The sequence below is a fragment of the Mauremys mutica genome, chromosome 1 (genome assembly GCF_020497125.1).
Source record: "Mauremys mutica isolate MM-2020 ecotype Southern chromosome 1, ASM2049712v1, whole genome shotgun sequence".
NCBI lineage: Eukaryota > Metazoa > Chordata > Testudines > Geoemydidae > Mauremys > Mauremys mutica.
In genome coordinates, this window is record NC_059072.1 from 328,790,297 (window position 1) to 328,812,668 (window position 22,372).

Genomic DNA, 22,372 nt, shown 5'->3' on the forward strand with positions numbered 1-22,372 from the left:
CAGCACAGCCTCCCCTCCAATCCTAGAATCTGTTTCATGACAACTCTGCATGTTTGGGGATACTTAGTTTCTGAGAAACGTGGCGGGGTGTGGAAGGGCCGATTCCAACCCAAAGGGATTGCCTCATGTAAGAGAAATCTGGTCCTGTCACAAGGGTATCCTGCTACCATGAGAGAGAGGGGACCTGAGGATTAGCACTGAGAATAGCTTTAACGTGGGTGCCCCAACCATCCATGAATTCACTCATCTGCTAGTTTCTCCCATGGATCTCAGAGCATCCCTGGGGCTAGAGCTCTCTATCTCCTGTCTGCTATGCAGCAGAACAAATGCAGCTGCCCCTCCACCATCCAAAGGCTGACCCGATGAAAACTCTTTGGACTTGAGATTGCAGAGTTTCCAGCCTCACTACAGACCTCTCCTGGCTTTCTGCAAAAGAGGAAATGTTTTAGCCTTAACCATTAGCTTACACATGTACAGTATATCAAGTGCATTTTTCATGCAGTGAAAGCAGGTGGTATGAGCTAAAATCACAGATGGTGAAATGGTCCAATTTATCTACCCCACCTCCACCCCAGCACAGCTGTGGTGTTGCTGCCTAATTTATCAGTGTGCAAACTATTAGAACAGCCAGTAATGTACATATATTGCACATCTATATTTCTAACCTGTGAAATTTGAGACCTTCCTGACACATCTTCACTGTGCAATAGTTTGATCTGAAGATAACAGCCACTCCTGTCCCTACTGTTTCCTCTCATCAGCCACCCATCCCTGTCAATAGCTCATTTCATCATGGTAATTCTATGGAAAAGCTTTATGGGTAGGCAGATGTGATAGGCATTCTAATTCCTTTGGAAAAAGGGCATGCAGAAGGTAGGAATGATACCCTGAAGAAACCTGTTGCAGGGTGTCCTTCCAAGCAGCTAATTTATAGTAGAAGTGAATTTCTAATCATAGAGATCAGTGCAAAAACTAAAAATTGTTGTCAGCATCACCATGGAGATAATGGCAGTGTTTGCAAATAAATCTGCTGCTCCCAAAATCCGAATAGATTCACACTAAGAATATACAATCTCTGCGTGTATAAAGGTGACACATCCAAAGCATCAGCAATGATGCAAAGTACTGTGTTATTTGCTTCTGTGTTATGACAAGTAAAGTTGATCAAAAGCTGCCTTCCCTAGAGAGTAATTTCCCTACCGCAGTGTGAGAGACAAGTGTGGAAAATTTCTGTGTTGTTCAATTTATTATTTGTTCCTGCCGTAATACTGCTAGCTAGATTTTAATTCATTTTTGTGGATGGCTCTGTAAAGTGTTAGCCAGGAACTCAGCAGGATGTTAGTAAGACACCAGACTCTATCAGTGAAGGTCACTTTTGGTGGAAGGGAAACCTCTCTGTGTGTACCTTTCATCTGTCTGTGGATGTTTTTGCCTATGGGAGTGGGTCTTTGGGTTCCCTGGCTGATTTTGCGAGGGCTAGCTGGCATAGAGGTGGACTTGTGGGGAGTGCTGAAATCTGTGCAGAAACCAGATACTGGTTTTTGGAACCTCCCTTTCACCCACACAGTAAAAGCTCTTTGTATGGCCGTGGTCTAGAAATTGCACAAGAGCTTATTGGCCTAATTGTAGGCAACAGCATCTGCTGTTTCATAGTTTCCACAAGGATAAAATCTGCCTTCTCAGACGGTGCTGAATACAGAGGAACCAGTGTTACTCTTGTGTGCGGGACAAAGGGAAGGATACAATGAGCCCAGCCAAGGGCTCATCAACCTGTGTATGCCATAGACTTGTTCTCTCAGGCCCCCTCTGCTCCAGTGCAAAGGACTTTGGGGTGGAGACAATGGATCTACAACAATCCAGACCCACTAGTTGACTCCTCTTGTGAGAGGGACACAACAGCCACAAGGACTACACCAGTTGTGAGACTGCAGTGTGAACCACAGGTCAGTGTACCCTAAGAGGAAGGATTCCTTCCTCTCGCTGAACTTCCCCAGCATACGTGCTGTTAGTCACATTGTGCATAGGGTTCAGGGACTGGCCCACTGAGCAAGGAAAAAATAGTGGTAATGAAGTTAGAGTGATGGCAGAAGTTAAGTTCCAAACCTCTGTGGTGATATCTGCCATACAATGCCACAGGCTTTGTCGTGAGACACTTACTACTATACCAGAACACTAGAATTGTTGTTGTCCTGCAGGATCCCAGGGCCTTTGACTTGTACAATTCCCGAGAGCCTGCCCACACTAACCGTGTTTGCCACTCTGGGTTTACTGTTCATTCCCACATCTGATTGATGAGCTGGGTGTTTGTTTGGAAAGGCATGCTGAAGACTGGCAACTTGCCTCTACAAACAAACCCCAAAGCTTTTAAAGCCTGTAAAACCTTTGATGGAAATTGTCTACTCAGAGGAAGAAATCCACAAAGTTGACTGGGTAGCAGGTCCCCATGCAGTACTTATTGTTTGCATGGAACATGTCATGATACTATAGTACCCAAACCATGCCACCCGCCATGACCTGCACACTTATGAGTTGTACCTGCAGTTTGTCTCTATTTTTCACAAACTTGCACATGTGTTAGCTCTGTTTAACACACACACATGCACATGAGATGCTGCTGCAGGTGTGATTAGGGTGACATGCTTCAATTCCCAAGTTATTTCAGTCAGCAGATAATGCAGTATCATGACATGTCCTGTATGCTTGGGACTTGCTACACTCTGCTAACCATTTTAACTTTGTAGATTTTTTCCTCTGAACAGAGAGTTCCCCTGGCATATTTAAATGTATAAAAGCTATGTTGACTTGCACATGGATATGAAACCAGTGCAAATTGTCAGTGCATGTATCTTCACATATAATTGCTGCTGTGCTCTGAAATTCTTAAATTCTTAAAACTACTCAAGCTGTCACATTCACTCCATGCAGCCAGCCATCTGTTATCCAACAGAAGCACTGAAAACTGCTAGTGCCTCCCCTCTTCCAAACGAGATATATTACCTGACTTCCGCCGAATGCCCAATTCCTGCTGAGAAAAGTGGAATTCATGCTCCAATATAATCTCGTTGCTCAGAGCTTTGCATTGCTGTTGTGATGCTCTTCTGCAAAGATTTCAACTTGAAATAGCCCAGAGGGAGAAGCAGCAAATTAGCAGCAAAACAAACAATATATTAGGGCTTGTCAAACTTTAGGAACAAAGTGGCCCATTTTCACAGAGATGCATAAGAAGAACACATGCAGCTCATACATAACACCATAACTCAGATTCACACTCACATTGGATCTCTTATCCCATGCTCCCATTGGGATCTCTCTGCCAAGCATAAGTAGGGCTGTTCTAGCTCCTGTTCGTGCCAATAACAAAAGCACTACTGGTACGGCACGCTTGGCTGTCTCTTTTCTAGAGAGTCTCAGGACTGCAGTGCAATGTATGTTGCTGGCCGATGTGTTAGCAGAGCTGAGGTGGGGGAAGTTTGCACAGCAACTGCCCAACATCTGTCCGCTGAAGCCAGGGAACTAATCCCTCACATTCGCGTAAATTAAACATTCAGCCATGTATTTTAAAGATTTTTTCAACAATGGTATTAATTGCAGTCATTTGCTAACAGCACTGCAGCAAAAACGTGCACACTATTAAACCTCTCATGAATGAGAGATGTTCTTAGCCGTGGCCATCAGAGATCATGCAGAAAAAAATCAGTTAAACAATACATAACGGGGGGAACTTGATAGCTCAGTATTAGGATGCAGAGCATTCACCTCTACAGTAGGTCACTGGTTCACCTTCAATCCAAATCATTATCACTAAGTCATTGCAGTGGATCAGTGGTCTTTGCAAAATGGCATAAGTGGTCTTAGTGTGTTTCCTACAGGACAAGATGTTACACTGCAAAGGCCACTACACCAAGTGATGTGAAGTGGCACCCTTGTTAGCAGTCTCAGCAGAAAAGCCAAGGGTTCCAATGGGCACAGATGCTGAACTAGCCTCTTGCTCTAGGAGTTTGTTCTACATGGACACTGTGAGACAGAGGGCAGGGAAAACTTGAATTTGATCAGTGGATAAAGATAGAATGGTAGTTCCAGAGAAACATGTTTATTGTTTTGTGGATGGAAGGAAGAGAGGAAAGTGAAAAACAACAGAGTTGATATTTGACAGAGGCCTAATCAGTACCTTCATATTCTCTCTGTAGAGCTCAGAACGTTAATTCTTAGTGAACAATACACAATACCTTTGTCCAGACATAATGGTGCATCTTAACCTTGTCATCTATCCTGCTGCTCGTAGAACTGTATTGCTGAGAAGCAAAACAAACAAAAATAAATGCTTAGCAGGTACATAAGCATATCCTGGGATGAATCAATTACAATATGGGAGCCACCACAGTGGCTTACAGGAACAAGGGCTGGAAAGAGTGACTGTAAAGCAACCTCTTCCTTCTTGTGGCTGGAACTTTTAAAGAGGAGGTCAGTATTCAGTTACTGGATATGAGCCATTAGGGTGTGATTTAACAAAGCACGTGCTTAAGTCCCATTGACTAACTCACCATGGCCCAATTCAGAAAGCATTTTATGCAGCCTTCTCTTGAAACATTTGCCAGAGAGTATACATAACTCACTGTTAAATAATCCTGTAATGAAAGATGGAAGCAAAATGCATAAGCTCTAGAGGGCAGAGAGATGGTTGCCAGGCAATCCTTAAAATTGAATTTTCTGGCTTTTGTGCACTTAAATCTCAAAGTTAACGTTGTGTTAGTATAATGGCTTGCATTGCATTGTATATACGCCTTGGGAAAAAAATTCCCTAGCAATACCACATTATGATTATTCTTGAAGCAATAAATTGAGCCGGGGAAGTGTTAATTCTTGTAATATCTTCTGGGTCATTATTGGGAACTAGATACATACTGTATATCAGCAATAAAGCAAACAGGTGCGTGGTAAGGGGATAACCTCTGTAGTATACAAAGCAGTAAATGTGTTGAGACTGATTAATAGTCCAAGAGAAGAGATTGGGTTTAATCTATCTCATCATATGCAGTATTTATTGGCAATATACTACAAAGTCATTATTCATCCTTCCCTAATGAGGTATGGACATGGTGTGCCTCAACATCTGGTTTTTGTGAGACCTATTGCATGTGGGACATGGTTATGAATAAATAACGTAGCAAGGGATGTTCTTAAAAAGTGAGATATTGTTTGAGGGAGTGGAAAGTGCAGAAACAAAGTGATGCAATCGGACACATGGATAGTTTTTTATTTTTCCAAGGTTTCTGATTGGTTGAAATTCTCCTGCAATTTTATGATGATCAAGGGGTATGGCTGTGCCAGATTATTTGTATTCATTATGTGGAACAAATTTTTTAGACACACCTAAGTGATTTAGGCTCCAAAGCCCAACTTTCAAAAGAGATTTAAGCACTTAGGACCCTAAGTTTCATTGACTTTCCATGAGACTTAGGCTCCTAAACACACAAATCACTTTTGAAAATGTGACTTAGATGCTTTTGAAAATTTTATTCCTAGTGACATATGCAGCCAAAAGCTATGTGTCTGTTTTGTTTTGTTTTTTATGTGGGTTTTGTTGTTTTGTTGCTTTTTCAGCACTAGCACTACTTCAGGATGTAATGTGATGTCAGTGTACAGGGCTGGGAGTCAGGAGACCTGAGTTCTGTTCTATACAGGTACTCACACCTTATTCAAGATTGTGTTCCCAGCTCTGCTGCTGATTTGATTTGTAAACACTTAATCTCTCTGCACCTCATTTTTCTGATCTGTAAAATGGGGATAAGACTTTTTACCCACCTTTATAATGTGTTGTGAGATCCTAAGATGGCAAGTGCTACACAAGTGTCTGACTCTGTTTATAGAATCATAGACGTGTAGAACTGGAAGGGACCTCAATAGGTCATCTAGTCCAGTCCCCTGCACTCAAGGCAATAGCAAGGCAAGGTAATAGCTAGACCATTGCTGACAAGTGTTTGTCTAACCTGTTCTTAAAAACCTACAATGATGGAGATTCCACAACCTCCATTGGCAGTTTGTTCCAATGCTTCATTACTCTCACATTTAGGAAGATTTTCTTAATGTCCAATCTAAATCCGCCTTGCTGCAATTTAACCCCATTGCTTCTTGTCCTGTGCTCCAAGGATAGCAAGAACAATTTTTCTCACTCCTCCTTGTAACAACCATTTATGTACTTGAAAACTTATCAAGTCGCCCCTCGTCTTCTATAGAGTAAACAAATCCAGTTTTTTCTATCTTTCTTCATAGGTCATGTTTTCTAGACCTTTAATCATTTTTTTTTGCTCTTCTCTGGACTTTCTCCAATTTGTCCACATCTTTCCTGAAATGTAGCACCAGAACTGGACACAATACTCCAGTTGAGGCCTAATCAGTGCAGAGTAGAGAAGAATAATTATTTCTTGTCTTGCTTACAACACTCCTGCTAATACTTCCCAGAATGATGTTTGCTTTTTTGCAACAGTGTTACACTGTTGACTCCTATTTAGCTTGTGATCCACTATGACCCCCAGATTCCATTCCACAGTACTCCTAGGCAGTCATTTCCCATTTTGTATGTGTGCAACTGACTGTGCCTTCCTAAGTGGAGTACTTTGCATTTGTCCTTATTGAATTTCATCCTATTTACTTCAGACCATTTCTCCAGTTTATCTAGATCATTTTGTATTTTAATCCTATCCTCCAAAGCACTTGCAACCCCTCCCAGTTTGGTATCATCTGCAACCTTTATAAATATACTCTCCATGCCATTATCAAAATCATTTTTCAAGATATTGAACAGAACTGGACCCAGGACCAATCGCTGTGGGATCCCACTTGATATGCCCTTCCAGCTTGATTGTGAACCACTGATACTACTCTCTCAGAATGGTTTTTAAACCAGTTATGCACCCACCTCATAGTAGCTCCATCTAGGTTGTATTTCCCTAGTTTGTTTATGAGAATGTTGTGCGAGACAGCATCAAAAGCCTTACTAAAGTCAAGAAATACCACATCTACTGCTTCCTCCCATCCATAAGGCTTGTTACCCTGTCAAAGAAAGCTATTCGTTTGGTTTGACGCAATTTGTTCTTGAGAAATATATGCTGACTGTTACTTATTACTTACGGTATTATCTTCTAGGTGTTTGCAAACTGCTTGATTATTTTCTCTATTATCTTTCCAGGTACTGAAATTAAACTGGCTGGTCTGTAATCCCCCAGGTTGTCCTCATTCCCCTTTGTATAGATTGGCACTATATTTGCTCCCTTCCACTCCTCTAGAATCTCTCCTGTCTTCAATGAGTTTTCAAAGATAATTGCTAATGGCTCAGACATCTCCTCAGTCAGCTCCTTGAGGTTCTAGGATGCATTTCACCAGACCCCGTGACTTGAAAACATCTGATTTGTCTAAGTAATTTTTAACTTGCTCTTTCCCTGTTTGAGCCTCAGATCCTACCTCATTTTTACTGTCTTTCTCTCTGTTAGACATCTAATCGCTACTAACCTTTTTGGTGAAAATGGAGACAAAAAATTCATCTAGAACTTCTGCTCTTTCCACATTTTCTGTTATTGTCTTCCCCCCCTCATTAAGTAATGGGCATACCCTGCCCTTGGTCTTTCTCTTGCTTCTAATGTATTTGTAGAGTGATTTCTTGTTACTATTTATATCTTTAGCTAGCTTAATCACATTTTGTGCCTTTCTAATTTTGTCTCACACTTGTGTTGTTTATTTATATTCATCCTTTGTAATATGACCTGTTTTCCCCCTGAAACTTTCTTCCCATAGGATCTTAACTACCAACAACCTGAGTTTGCTAAAGTTTGCCTTCTTAAAATCCGTTGTCTTGATTGTGGTGTTTTCCCTCCTGCCATTCCTTAGAATCATGAACTCTATCATTTCATGATCACTTTCACCCAAGCTGCCTTCCACTTTCAGATTCTCAGCCAGTTCCTCCCTATTTGTCAAAATCAAATCTAGAACAGCCTCTCCCCTAGTTGCTTTCTCTACCTTCTGAAATAAAAAATTGTCTCCAATGCATTCCAAGAAGTTGTTGCATAATCTGTGCCCTGCAGTATTATTTTCCCAACAGATGTCTGGGTAGTTGAAGTCTCCCATCACCACCAAGTCCTGTGCTTTGGATGATTTTTTTTAATATCTTATTTAGCCTATAAAATGTGAGTATTTATCTTTAGAATGTGCTGTGGTGAGTGGGGCCTCCGCAGCATTTGGCAAGTTGTGGATTAAAGCCTAGACTCAGGTAACCAGATACCCCCAATGCTGCCTGTGTTTAAGTTTAGAGAGACAAGTTGAGTGAGGTAATATCTTTTATTGGACCTACTTCTTACAAGCTTTCAAAGTTACACAGAGCTCGTCTTCAGGTCAAGTTTTAGTTTGTTAGCATTCTCCTCAGGAAACACCTAATGGTTTATCAAGGCTAATTATCAGCAGGCAGCTGGGTTTCCTAGAGGGTGGGGATACGAATCCAACAGACAAAAGCTCTCCTGTAAGAAATGAGGTGGAAGGATGGGTGTTCTAAATTGGACACATTACTGACTGACCACTAAAAATAGCTAGAGCCTTTCATTTATTTTGCGTCCGAGTTGATACTATAGATTTTGTTATTTATATCAAATATAAGAATGATGATCCATCACTGGGTAAGAGAAGGATTCAAAAGGTTGTGTAGATTCCTTAGGCAACTAGCTGCCACACTGCCTATAGCCTGTCACAAATGTATATGTCGTGTGAGGTAGATAAGGAGAGATGAGTCACTGATACACATAGATTATACACAGTATACCGCAAAGCAAAAACCTTCAGAAAGGTGTTAGTGTTGTTAATGCTCATAAAATTGTCATGAGTCTTGCAATATTTCATGCATTTGTTATACCCCACCACCTGGAGTCGTGTGATTATGTGCAAATCTCACTTTTTAAAAATCTCAGTCAAGTTTCTAGCCTGCATATTTTTAGAGAAAAGTTCGGAAAAAAGTGAAGCCTTAAAGGCTCAAAGGGCAAAGAAAAAGAACCAAAAATGTTTTATTTTAATATATTGATTTTATTATTTTGTGATTTTGGGGGGGTGCTTGTCCTAATTTTTGAATGTTTGGGGTCGGCTAGACAGTAGGTAGTGAATGTGAAACTTTTGGATAGATGTGAAAGAAACAATAGAAATGAGGCAGCTTGAAGAGTTTGTAGCATATAAGAGTTTGTTGCATTGTGGTGATGGATGCTCTGGAAATATATCATAGGAATGTAGTAAATAAACACATTGTTAATAAGTGGAATCTCTGCTGCTATGCAAGAGACTTTTATTGGAAGATGATGTCTAAACTGAAAGTTCATTTGGAGGAATCTGTATGTAACTCAGCCCACGGTGTAGAGAAATGAAGTCAGTTTGTGTCTGTTGCAAAGCTAAGTACTTTGTATTGTTACTTCAGAGACTCAGAGACTCATAGACTTTAAGGTCAGAAGGGACCATTATGATCATCTAGTCTGACCTCCTGCACAAAGCAGGCCACAGAATCTTACCCATCCACTTCTATAACAAACCCCTAGCCTATGTCTGAGTTATTGAAGTCCTCAAATTGTGGTTTGAAGACCTCAAGCAGCAGAGAATCCTCCAGCAAGTGACCCAGGCCCCATGCTGCAGAGGAAGGCGAAAAACCTCCAGGGCCTCTGCCAATCTTTCCCAGAGGAAAATTCCTTCCTGACCCCAAATATGGCGATCAGTTAAACCCTGAGCATGTGGGCAAGACTCACCTGCCAGCACCCAGGAAAGAATTCTCTGCAGTAACTCAGATCCCACCCCACCTAACATCCCATCACAGATCACTGGGCATACTTACCTGCTGATAAGACAGTCGAGTGTGTGAGATTTTAAAAGGACCTACATGATTTAGGATGACAAGTTCCACTGGTTTCATTTGGGTCTTGTCCAGACTAAGGTTTAAAGGTGCAGTGTTGGAATGCATTCACTGACATGTACTAACTACATATTTGAAAAGTCCAGTGTTGACAAGACATATTTGAAAAGTCATATTTGACAAGACATATTTGAGTGAAATCCTGGCCTCACTGAAGTCAATGGGAATCTGCAGTTAATTCCAAAGGGGCCGGGATTTCACTCAACCAGTTTAGCATGTGTTAAAGTACATACTGCCTCATCTATACTAGACTTCATGTCTGTTAATTAGAACATCTTAGTTAACATGTTCTAACATCACACCTTTTATCTTAGTCTAGACAAGGTCATAGATGCTTTTGAAAATCCCCTGCATTCCCAATACACCTTGTCTATACTTCCTGTTTAGATTTGCCAGCTAAGTAATTAGCACTTCATTAAATTGCACACTTCTTGTGTCCTTGCTACTGCCATGTAACTTTGAGCCCTCCACTATACCATTTGACATCTGGGAACTTCAGTATTACGTACCTGACAATGAGTAAAAATTGTCTGGCCAAAACAAATAATTATTGAGAGCAAGAGTCCACTCTTTAATCTATGACACCTAGGGGCTTTTGCCACATGAGGAAATTCTGTGCTAAGCTTTGAATCTCAACCTAATGGGAATGATTGTTGTCTATAGATTGTGACATATTGCTTCCATGCCTCTCCTCTCTTCCTTTTAAAATTGCCAATTCCATTCCTAAGCCATCCATGCAGAGTTCCACTGGAAAAATGATGGTTACAGAGGCCGTGGGAATGATTTATTTTGGCAGAAGGATGAGGAAATGGTATGTAGTCATTCACACTGCAAATTATCATTTCCTCAAGAGACATGACATTTAAAAATACTATCATGCCTAAAAGCTGAGAAACCTTGCAGATTTTCTATGTACAGTAAATGGTTCCTGTAATTACTAGGAAAAAAACAAAGTTCTGAGATAGTGGCTCCCCATCTGACATGAACTGCTGTGATAATGAAACCCAAACTGTGCTGAATTGCATGGCTATTATTCTCACTCACTTTAAAGGTCAACTAAGAAGCTAATTTCTCAAGTGGTGTGCGTAGCTTTGAGGCAAGGCAACACGAGTCTTCTTTCCAACAAATCTACACTTTAGAGGGACTGGATTAGTAACTCACAGGGATAAAAATAAATAATCTGTGGACTTGGCAGAGAAGCCTAAATTCAGTAACAGAGAAGGTAAATCAAAATGTCAGAACATCTGGAGAAAGAGCAACAAGGAATCCTCAATCCAAAGCAACACGCTCCAGAGATTAAACTAAAATAAACATGAATTACCATGTGGAGTATTGACAAGATTTAGACTTGATTCTAATTTTTATCCCTTACATACCAACTTCAGGTTGCTTTGATCAGTTGAATCACTTTGGCCATGAATGTCAAATCTGAGTGCCTTAATTTGGCCTCGATCCTGTGAGGGACCCAGAGGCTGTGCTACTGATTTCAGAGATATTGAGCTCCCAAAAACTTCAGATGGAAATGTTGGTGCTCAGCACTTCTGCAAATCAAGCCAGTTGTTTAGATGGCAGGATATGGATCCTGAGGCTTAACATAACCCAGTTAAAAATCATGATTTAAATCACCAAGTAGAAAACCTAGATTTAAATCATCAGTTTTGAACACCTTTTCCATTTGTACTTCATCTATTTCTAAAGAAAGGTGCATTCTCATTGGCTGATATAACCATTAAAACATGTTGATTTACAACTAAATACAGACTTTACACTAGATTTGGTACATCTTTTTGATACGTTGGAGCGCACACTATAACTAGAGTAATTTTCCATGAGCGATGGAGTCATTCTTACGTAATTTGAGAACTGAGCCAACCAGAGCTTAGGTAGGGAGAAGCTGAGACCACCCAGTGGGCTCAGTGGATGATCCTGATGAGATACATGACGGTATCTCCTGGAGTCAGAGGCCTGGTCCCAATGCCTGTGACAACTTTGCCAGTCTCTTGCAACCAGTAGAACAGCCGCTGGGTCCCCAAAACAATCAAGCCCTTGATACAGTACATTGTGCCATATTTATAAAACTTGACCTCAAAAGTTAGGTGTTTTTCCCTTGATTCTTTCTTTACATAACAAAGCAGCTCTTAAGGCAAAGTTTTTGATAGAGGTGCATGGCTTCAGCCTATTTATTGTTTTATTTAAATGTTTTAAGACATTATAATAAGTTTAGGCCTTAACATATTTTGTATTAAATTCAGATTTCATTTTAAACAGGTTTACTTGTAAAAAGAAAATCACTACCATTTACATTTTTAAAAATGAATTATTAATTTTTTTCAACAAAAACAACAATTTTTATGCACCTTGCATAACCCCTACAAGTTTGAAATGTCTGTGGCCAAAGTGATTCAACTGACATAAACAAAAGCCAAAAACTGATATGAAATGAGTGAATTAAAAACAAACATACCACTTAAACCATGTCAAAAGTTTGAAAACTGAGTCCTTTGCTTTTTAACATTCACATCAAACATTCATATATATATATATGAGCATTCGCCTATTTTACACTAAGATTTTGCCATTTTTGTGAAGTAGGTTTACTATTTTATTTGGCTTTTTTGGCAAAATTTAATTTGCATCTATGACTTTCTCTTAAGTTCGTATGTATATTCCGTATGTGTCACCTATTCTTCAGTGTGTTGTGTGCCCCTTATCTATGCATGATTCATTAATGTGGCTATTAATCTGCTGCAGCTAAGGGAACTGAGCCTTTTAGCTCAGGCAGGAGAGACTTATACTGTAAGCGCTGGAGGAAGTGGGTTCAGTTCCTGGCAAAGATAAAAATGGCACTTCCACATATACATGCAGGTATCCAAAATCAAGTGAATTCTCCTTCACTATTTCTAATGTAAAAGTGAAAGGAATTAGTCTTTGTATGTTTCAGATGGAATTGTCCCTGTTTTCATTAGAAATTCTCTCTACTGTGTATCTCTTATCCACAAACTTCATCTTTTTCTTCAATCCCGACATTTCAAATCCAAAACATTGAAATGTATCTGCCATCAATAATCTTTAAAAGAGGTCATCAAATCACTATGAAACATATTTGTAAAGAATCTATGTTGAGTGTTGTTAGTGTAACCCCTGGAGGGGGAGTTGCTCTGTCTCATGCAGTGGCATCAAGACCACTTGGAGATTAATGAGTGTGCTACAGTCTTAGCTAACAGCCATGTGGCTTTCAGCTCATGCAGTAGAGGCTCATGTACTAAGCTTCAGAGGTCCCACATTCGATTCTGTCAGCCAATGATGAGGGTTTGTCAGTGTTACATTAGCACCTCCTATATAATAGTGTATTATCAACAGAAAGGGCCCTAGTAGTGTAGGAACTTTTGGTCATTGTGTGCTATTAGAAATCGAACCACAACAGAGCATAGAAGACTGCATCAGGTGTGGGACTTAACTAGTATTAATGCAACATGACTAGTACTTAACTATATACCAGTATTACTATAATGTTAAGCTTGTACAATTAAAAGAACAAAATCCCAGGAAATGCAAAGGTTAAGACTCCATCACCATTAACCTGGCTGCATTATCCATGCTAGGTTTCATGGTATTTGTTTTATAACATAAATAGCATACCTTGCTACACCTTTAATGGGATAGCTAGGAATATGAAACACTAGATGTGTGCAACTCAGCAGAGTGAAGATCGCCGTTGGACCCTACCTTTTGCAGTTCCTGGTTGTGATCTTAACACTGCAGCCTTAACTCTGATTCAACAGAGCTAATTTTGGTTTTACTACCTGCCCTAGGAAAGTGTTAGCACATAGTTGTGCTGCCTCAGGATCAAACTGTGATATAATAGGGTATCTGGCCCACATCTTGTTCCAGTGGAAGGAGAAGTAAACTGTGCCAGATTAAGCTGGTCACCATGTTAGGCCATGCAGATTCAAGGTTCTGCCCAGGCCCCACTGACCTGCATGGGAAGGGCAGCATCATCCCTGCAGAGGCTGCTCTCCTCACACCTTGCAGCTCCGCATACAGATTGCCCAGCCAGGGAAGTAAGGCCCTGCCTCTACTGGGGTTACGAGCACAAGAGCTTGTAGATTGGGTTCTTAATCACGGCCATATTATATCACTGCCAAGTATCCTACAATGCTTCTTTAAAACATTATAGAGTTAATAGAAGACAATGTTTAAAGAAATACTGGAATGGTATTGGCACTGTTTTCTTTTAATATAATGGTCTCCAGCGCTGTGACTTACTTTACATATAGTTACTTTTTGCTAGGGTAAAAAGTTTCATATTGTGTTGGCGAGACTCTGTGGGGACTGATTCTCCCCTCTGTTACCCCAGTGCTACACTGCTATACCTTCATTGTACACCCACGTAAAACTGCTGGGATGGAGTAGGGAATCCGGTCCAGGCTGTGCATTTACAGGCAATCTTATTGTTCTTCAACCCCAACTACCTTTGATTTAAGAGAGGGATCTGTGTTCCATAAACAGATCATTTTGTGATTTGTTTTTCTTTTCATAGAGTGGGGCTTTTGAATTAGGAGAAGCTTTTGTAAAATGAACCAGGACTAATGGTGTGGACTTCAGAGACAGAGCTGCAGCAAGGCATAGAGTGTTCACTTCCCAAACATTTTTGACAATTAATTGTATTTCGTGTGCGAAATTTTCCTTAGCAAAAAATATTTTTGCCAGTTGTCTATTTCCATTGTCCCAACCTCCCTGCCAGTGGAAGGCCACGCAAGGCACAGCCCCAAACTGCTGATGCTGAGTTGAGGAGCATCCTATCTCTCCCTTCCTTTCTCTTATAGGGCCTGATTGAACTTGGTTGAAGTCATTGACTTCCTGAGGACTGGTTCAAGCCAGTGTGGTCCAGTGCTGATGATGTTAGTCTGTTCCCTTTGATTTCCATGGAATTTTTGCTTACGTAAAAACTGAGGACTAAATCCTGCTCCAATATGCACACGTGCAGCTTCAATAGCAGCGCTCCATGTGTATCCAAAGGTAGTATTTGGGTATGAGTGAAAACTTTTGATTATGGAGGGGTCTTTCTATGTTCCCTCCTCCTCCTTTCTAGGCTGTGGAATATTCTGTGGAATCCTCTCAGCCTGTGGTCTGTCCAGAGCAGAGTGGTGGCTACAATGTCAGTTGTGTGAATTGTCAGGAGAGGGTCATTGGTCAGGAAAAGCAGCGTTTATATTTTGAAAGCTGGAGGGCGAGGGGGGAGGAAATTGTACTGCACTACAAAATATGAAGGTGAAATGCTGGAAATGTGTGCGTATTCAAGTGGAAATTGACTGGTTTCACTCTCATGTGAACATTTTTTTCATAGCTGCATAACATAATTTTTATGTGCTCCATAAGTTTTGATTCAGTTAAATGTTTTCATTAAAGATTTATGCACTGTTTGTACAAACAATTAGAGAGCTGTGAAACAAAAACATGGAATCTTGTAGTAGCGCCAGAAGAGACCTTGTATGGACATCAAATTGAGTCTCTTTCAGCAATTTTAATGTTGTCTATCAGTGTTGGTTTTTAGAACACTTTTGACTTTGCACTCTGATGCACTGCACCCTTCGTATAGCATTAGCTTTCTGGGTTAAGAGAAAATTGAGCAGGGGGCTGGACTAGATGACCTCTTGAGGTCCCTTCCAACCCTGAGATTCTATGATTCTATGAAAATAATTGGCCAGAATATTTCCCATTTCTCAAGTGAATGACATGGTGTGGTGTCTGTAGCCATTTCCGGTAGCTTAATCGTAAAAAAATCATTATAGTGTCATGTAAATGAGCAAACTGCCCTCTAGTGGTGTATGCATGTGGCAGGTCAATATTTTAATATGTTGGTTTTACCATTATGAACTCTCATGTGGACAGAAAAGCTTACTGATGAATTTATTAGGCCAAGCTCTTCTGTGATATAACCCCATTTAAACCAATGGAGTTGCATGAAAAAAATCACCTAATTTTCCCAACTATTTAACAAAGCAATCCACCTGCCAAAAAAGTCTATTCAAAGTATTCTGCATCCCATTTCATAAAAACAGTTTGTTTACTGGAATTCACTTAAAGGTCTGTGCTTTCTGGAGGTGACAGTAGTTCTATCTGATTAAAAATGACAACTTATGATTGCTTCTTTACTAACTGAATTTGTCTCTAACCAAAGAGTTGAATTAGCTACCTGAAAATTAATAGAATTTGGTTTCGTAATGATGTCTTTAACTGGTAGTAGTTAAAGTACATAATAAATATACCAGCGAAATCTGCATTGTAGTATGAATGAAACCGAGCAAGAATTACGCAAGGTTGCAGCACCAGTAAAATATAACAGAGTTCAGTGTTAATCCCTGTATGGGGACATGAATCTATGTAATAAATTTATGTGCCATATGTATAGGCCATGGGAAAATTGTGTGTGCAGTGAACTACACATGGTCTTAAAGCTTTAACATCTGTACTGCTCTTCATAATAGTAGAATGTATATTTTGATAGCTGTGAACTTTGAGCTACTAAAAAAAAATTGCTCTGAAGTTTATTCTTCTTGTTTCATTTCCATTCTATGAGCCTTTGTGCACACGGGTCTCCTTACAGGATGTTTTTTTGCAGGTGTCGGGGGCAGGGATGGACAGATGCTGTCTGCAAGTGTTGTAGCTAAAGAAAGTAGTGAATGTCTATCCTGGGGAGCCTAAATCTTTTTATGATAAACAGCATTGTTTAAACGTGGTAGAGAAAATGAGGCAGATAGGATGAACAGAGTGCCTTTTAAACAGCCTCCTACTGTTCAGCCTCTGCCAATTTGATTATTGTCCGTCCTTCCACTTCTTTTAAGCAGGTTGTTTTCAACTTGTGATCTGACTCCTGTAAGGTGTAAGGAATTTGGGGGCAAAAATGTTTCCTCTTATTTTACATGATTCCTTTTCACAAAGTCACTTCATGCCTCAAACAAGGAGAGCAAACTTTACAAACTCAGTGGGGGTGAGTTGTTAATAGAAAATGCCAGGATTAAAAAAAATGCCCAAGATTATCTTTTAATAACTCACCCACTATGTGTTGTGACGATACATCTTGCTTTCACAGTGCAAGCTGCTGTAATGCTGTTTGTTAGTTTGTCCTGAAAACTTCTCATTGTCTGTTGCCATATTAGATGCCTAAGGTACACTCTATAAGGAAAGCAATATACAATATACTAGATATCTTCTAGTTTTAGGCTAGGACTCATATAAATGTTTCTACATGAAATGCAGTTTTTAATGTTCTTCACTGGACCAAGCAGAGAAGCTTTGCCTTGTCGAAATAATAATGTAACAACACTTTAATTCAACAAACGCTTTTTCTCCAACTTCTTTAATTCATGATAGACTCTATCATCTTTATGACCCGCCCACAAATGCATTTTAAAAGGAAAGGGAAAATGAATGAGCTACTTTATTGCATGACCTTGACACAGTACCTGATTCATAAAAGAAAAATAAATCCAACATCTCATTTACGGGTTATTAATGATGGGCAAATCTGCAAAAGGCACAGAGGTTCGGTTTGGATAATCACTCAAGGGGTTGGATGCTTATTCAGGCTCTTTGAAATTCTTGATTCATTACTGTAAACTATTTCATGAAGCTTCCTGTATGTTTTCCTTCTTTGTGCACTGTGAGAGCAACCTTTATTGAAGTGTTTTATCACTCCTGTTTCCAATCTCACCGGAAGTTCAATATACATGGCGAAATAATTGGTTTTAAAAAATCAGAAATGTTCACAAACCTCAGAAAGGTTCGACTTGGGTTTGGTTATAGTTCAGGTTCGGCTCATGAGCATGCTTATTTTGTCTGACTAGTTTCCTTGGCCATTGTTCACATTACTTTCTCTTGTTCACATTATTAACACCCAGAAAGATCTCATTTATGGAAACTGAATAGGTAACTCAAGTGAAAACATAGTGTGGCCTGTTTATAGGCAGATCTCTGCAATCCATCTCCAGGGTACGCAACTCCCCTCTAAAAAGACTGGTCAGATCAGATGGACTGATAAAGCAGAGCCACAGATTTGACACAGGAACGTTGGATGTTCCAGGAAGAAAAGTGATAAGTCAGGGAAGGGGTTGAGATTGAGCTACCTTTACTTTCTTAAACAAATCTCCTAGTGATTTGCACTGGTACTGAGTAATCACCATGTACTCAGTGCAACACCGACTAAACAGACCATGCTTAGTACTATTCTCCCTATTGTTTTAAAAAGAAAGATGTTAGACAAAATGTATATCTGGTTATTGTTCCAAGTATGAGACGTGGTCCAAATGCACATGTTGACATGCTTCCTCCTTCTCCATTTTTTCTTTTTTCTCTGATAAACCTTTTTATAACAGAAAATGAAAAGTGGAAAAAATGCAAGCACAGTGATATGAGACAGCTTATCCTACTGCATGGCATGTGCCATCTCCTCTCCTTACCATTAGTGTATGTTCAACATGCCTTGGGTGCCACGTGACCAGGATTCATCACCGATTCGATCCGCAGGCTGGATCATTAGCTTCCCCAGCCTGGGCCAGGTACTGACAGGGAGTGCAACGTGAATGCTGATCCATGCCCTGTTACCATTCATTGAGCTTATACCATTCAAGCACAATGGTTGCTATTAAAGCCAGTATTTACCAACTGTCTCTACACAGTAGTACCTGAGATCCCACAGTTAATTTCTATTCCGTGATTTTCATTTTAACAGCAGCCACTAGAATAAATTGAGCATATGAATGACAACATACAGGCAGTGGTCACAAGTAAATGTCACTCCTCCCTCCCTCCCAACAAGATTTTACAATAGGCATTTTGTACATTACTGTAGATTACTCTGATTTCCAGGGGACCTGAACCCACCGTCCCACTATAGGGTGCTAGAATGGGACCATAAAGCTGAAAGTTTAGATCTGACAGTACAGCTGCTCACTAGAAACCTGGTCAGTGGAAGTATTGCCATGTCAGAAACCTGGGGGTTTCAGCAGCCTTGGATTTCCTGACCCCTAAGCCTTTGGCCTTACAAAGTAAATCCCATATGACTTTCATTATAGCTAGTAGGAGTCCCCTGGCTAATGCACTGCAAAAAAAGCTTTGGAACTATACCCTGGGTGCACTGCAGAGCCAAACAGATTAGTTATTTACTATGGGTCAATTCTGCAATTCTTTCTGCATAAGGAAATGCTACTCCTTATAACTAAGCAAGAAGAACTGGGCCATATCTGAACCACTATAAGGAGAAACCTTCTGACTCTTGACTCTATAAATCATTCCATCTAATAACAAAGAGCACTTTCCCCAAACCAGCATTGTTCTTTCAGGTCCCACCCCTCAAAATATTTAGGTGTGTGGGAACATTACTTATGTGAATAATCCCACTGAAGTCTAGGGTCCTCATCAAAAGTATACTGAAGTCAACAGAAAGACTCCAATTGATGTCAGTGTGTTTTGAATCGGGCTGAAGGAGACTACACAAGTGAGTAAAGCATTTGCAGGACTGGGCCGGATATATTTCCACACAAACCTCATTTGTTGGTGGTTGTGGAGGAGCTACACATTCAATATCCTTCTCAAATATTGTATTCAATATATGGCAAAGATTTTTAAGGCTTTGCTCATTAATCAAAATAAATGATAGGGATGTCTCTTCCATACTAGACTACATGCATCTATTTTATGAATCAGGTCTGTGACTTTCAACATCGTGACCAATTTGTTAGCTGCAGTTTCATGGGGTTAACTCTTCGGTTTGCAGTGTAAATAATATTGTACATCTGCTATTTTATTATACAAATATATGTCCTGTGAATTGTTTCTTTTTGGAATGTTCTAGCTATGTCATATTTTAATTACAATGACATCATACAGCCTGGGTTTAATGTACCAATGTCTCTGTAGGGCATGATTTAAATGGCTTATATTTTGCAATGTCAGATATATTTTATTTTTGTTTTCTAAAATAGGTGCATCTCAAAATCTGTCCAGTTCCAAAAACGTTTCCTATAGTATCTGGAAAATATTTTCCCTTCTCTAGTAGTGCAGGCATAGGAACCAGTATTCCTAAATTAAATGATCAAATATGTCTATTGTCACTAGCCATTTGAGATGAGAAGTACATGTACAAGTATGTAAGCATTTATAGAGTTAATCAAAACATCCAGTGTATCTTCCTTGCTTTTCATGCAACAATATCTTTTAATCATTTGGTATATTTTCTTTGTAACTAATATCTGTGAGTCATACACAGTGTAAATAGCATGATTCATTATGCAAAATTTCTAGGTATTTACAGATTACAGAAAAAGGTGAATTTGTATATGAAAAAATTAACAGTTGATCTGAATGATATAAAATAAAGTGGTAATGACTGTTGTGTGACCTATTTATACTGTTCATTTCTAAATTGTCTGTTAAAAAACTTTTATTTGCCTTTTAATGTCCAGTTATTTACAGTATATTTACATCAATAAAACATATAAAAATATATTAAAAGTCATGATGAATCATTGAATTTTAGCTTTGCCTGTTGGTAATTGTCCTGTAAAAAGCAGAGTTTAAAAAACAAACAAACAAATCACTAGAAACATTACATAACCCCATAGGACACACGGCATAGCCAGCGAATATTGCTAACCAATGAACCAGCAAAGATTGTAACGATGTGTTTTTTAAAAAAAGCCCATAAATAAAATATCACATTTTAGTAACTGTGCTGTTATTTTAATTTTGTTCTGTGTGATATATCCCTATGGCCTTGTCTACACTACAAGACTATTTCGAATCTACTTAAGTCGAATTTGTGGATTCGACCTTATGAAGTCGAATTTGTGTTTCCACAGTAAATACACTAATTCGAATTTCTGAGTCCACAGTAACGGGGCTGGCGTCGACTTTGGAAGCGGTGCACTGTGGGAAGCTATCCCACAGTTCCCGCAGTCCCCGCTGCCCATTGGAATGCTGGGTAGAGCCCCCAATGCCTGCTGGGGGGAAAAATGTGTCGAGGGTGGTTTTGGGTAACTGTCATCATTGAACCGTCAATCACGCCCTCCCTCCCTGAAAGCTCCGGCGGGAAATCTGTTCGCGCCCTTCTCTTGTCAGTTACAGCGAGTACGCCACAGCACTGCGAGCATGGAGTCCGCTGCGATCATCGCTGCACTTATGGCCGTTGTCAACTCCTCGCACCTTATCGTCCACCTCTTCCACAGTCAGCTGCTGAGAAATCGGGCGAGGAGGCTCCGTCAGCGTGGTGAGGACAGGAAGTCACAGAGTGGCGCAGACCTCTCACAAAGCAGGGTACGCCGCGCCGTGGAGATCATGGTGGCAATGGGTCAAGTTCATGGTGTGGAACGGCGATTCTGGGCCCGGGAAACAAGCACGGACTGGTGGGACCGCATAGTGCTGCAGGTCTGGGATGAATCACAGTGGCTGCGAAACTTCAGGATGCGTAAGGGCACTTTCCTTGAACTCTGTGACTTGCTGTCCCCTGCCCTGAAGCGCCAGGACACCCGGATGCGAGCAGCCCTGAGTGTGCAGAAGCGAGTGGCCATAGCCCTCTGGAAACTTGCAACGCCAGACAGCTACCGGTCAGTAGCGAACCACTTTGGCGTCGGCAAATCTACCGTGGGGGTTGCTGTGATTGAAGTAGCCCACGCAATCGTTGAGCAACTTCTCTCAAAGGTAGTGACTCTGGGAAACGTCCAGGACATCATAGATGGCTTCGCCGCGATGGGATTCCCAAACTGCGGTGGGGCTATAGATGGGACTCACATCCCTATCCTGGCACCAGCCCACCAGGCCAGCGAGTACATTAACTGAAAGGGCTACTTTTCTATGGTGCTGCAAGCACTGGTAGACCATAGGGGACGTTTTACCAACATCTTCGTTGGGTGGGCGGGCAAGGTTCATGACGCGCGTGTGTTCAGGAACTCTGGTCTGTTTAGACGCCTCCAGGCAGGTACTTTCTTCCCGGACCACAAAGTAACGGTTGGGGATGTGCAGATGCCTACAGTGATCCTCGGGGACCCAGCCTACCCGCTAATGCCCTGGCTCATGAAGCCCTATACAGGCGCCTTGGACAGAGAGAAGGAACTCTTCAACTACCAGCTGAGCAAGTGCAGAATGGTGGTGGAGTGTGCTTTCGGACGTCTCAAGGGGAGATGGCGGAGCTTACTGACTCGCTCGGACATCAGCGAAAAGAATATCCCCGTAGTTATTGCTGCTTGCTGTGTGCTACACAATCTCTGTGAGAGCAAGGGCGAGACCTTTTTGTCCAGATGGGAGGTTGAGGCAAATCGCCTGGCTGCAGTTTACACTCAGCCAGACACCTGTGCCGAGAGAATATCCCAGCGGGAAGCGCTGTGTATCCGGGAGGCTTTGAAAGCTAGTTTCCTCGGAGAGCAGGGTAACCTATGACTCTCCACTTGC